Source organism: Palaemon carinicauda, chromosome 16, assembly GCF_036898095.1.
Source record: "Palaemon carinicauda isolate YSFRI2023 chromosome 16, ASM3689809v2, whole genome shotgun sequence".
In the NCBI taxonomy this organism is placed as follows: Eukaryota; Metazoa; Arthropoda; class Malacostraca; order Decapoda; family Palaemonidae; genus Palaemon; species Palaemon carinicauda.
Window position 1 is genome coordinate 80,029,681 of NC_090740.1, and position 1,263 is coordinate 80,030,943.

Genomic DNA, 1,263 nt, shown 5'->3' on the forward strand with positions numbered 1-1,263 from the left:
CTGGTGTTTTTCCCGCACTGTTCACGACCAGTTCACTCCAGTTCGCGCATTGTTCACGCAATGGCACGAATTGGCACGCGTAGTTCACGAGAAGTTCACGCCAGTTCACGAATTGGCCACTCCATATAAAAACGGGGCTTCTCCAACCCGAGGACATTCTTGGAATGGCTTCAGACGAGACAACATGCTTACTGTCAGAGACACCATTGCATTGAGGAGAAGATACCTATACCTGGCAGCTGCTGTAGCATTTGCTGGAGTGCATCAGAAAAGGCTGGCAAAGGAAAAAAAGAAACAAAAGCCAACCCTACCTCGAAGAAAGATACAAAGGAAAGTGTGGGTCAGGGAATGGTTAACCAGAAGGCACTCGTTTGGACACTATGACAGTCTATTGACTGAACTCAACAAGGAAGATCCTAAGGGCTACAAAAATTACCTCAGAATCACACCTGACCTGTTTCAAGAGATGGTTGAGAAGTTAACCCCGCACCTCCTGAAGCAGTCCACCTTCATGAGGGAACCGCTTCAAGTTGGACTCAAGCTTGCTGTCACCCTCCGCTTTTTAGCCACTGGAAATTCCTATCAAAGTCTACAGTACAGCTTCAGGGTTGAAGCAAGTACCATCAGCAAGTTAATCCCAAAGGTGTGTAAAGCCATCATCGCTGCCTACAAGGACGAAGTGCTGCGTTGCCTCAAAACTGAAGAGGCCTTTAAGGAAGTTGCTGCCAGATTCAGCTCCAGATGGAATTACCACAACTGTCTGGGGGCTGTGGACGGAAAGCACATTGCCATAAAGAAGCCACCCAATGCTGGCTCTTACTACTACAACTACAAGGGCTTCCACAGCATTGTACTGATGGCAGTCGCAGATGCTTCCTACAGGTTCCTCTATGTGGATGTTGGGGCAGAGGGTGGTGCGTCGGATGGAGGAACATGGAGCAACTGTTCTCATAATGATGCTGTAGAAGACAACAGAGCTGGAGTGCCTCAACCAGAACCACTCCCTAATGATGACCACCCAGTGCCCTATCACTTTGTTGGGGATGACGCCTTTGCTCTACGAACCTGGATGATGAAACCATTCTCCCATCGGTCACAAGTCCTACGAGAACGCATATATAGCTACAGGTTGTCTCGTGCCCGACGTGTCGTTGAGAATGCCTTTGGAATTTTAAGTCAAAGGTTCCGTTGCTTCTTGACGACGATGCAGCAGAAGCCCAGCACCATCAACCTGATCACCATGTGTGCCTGTGTCCTGCACAA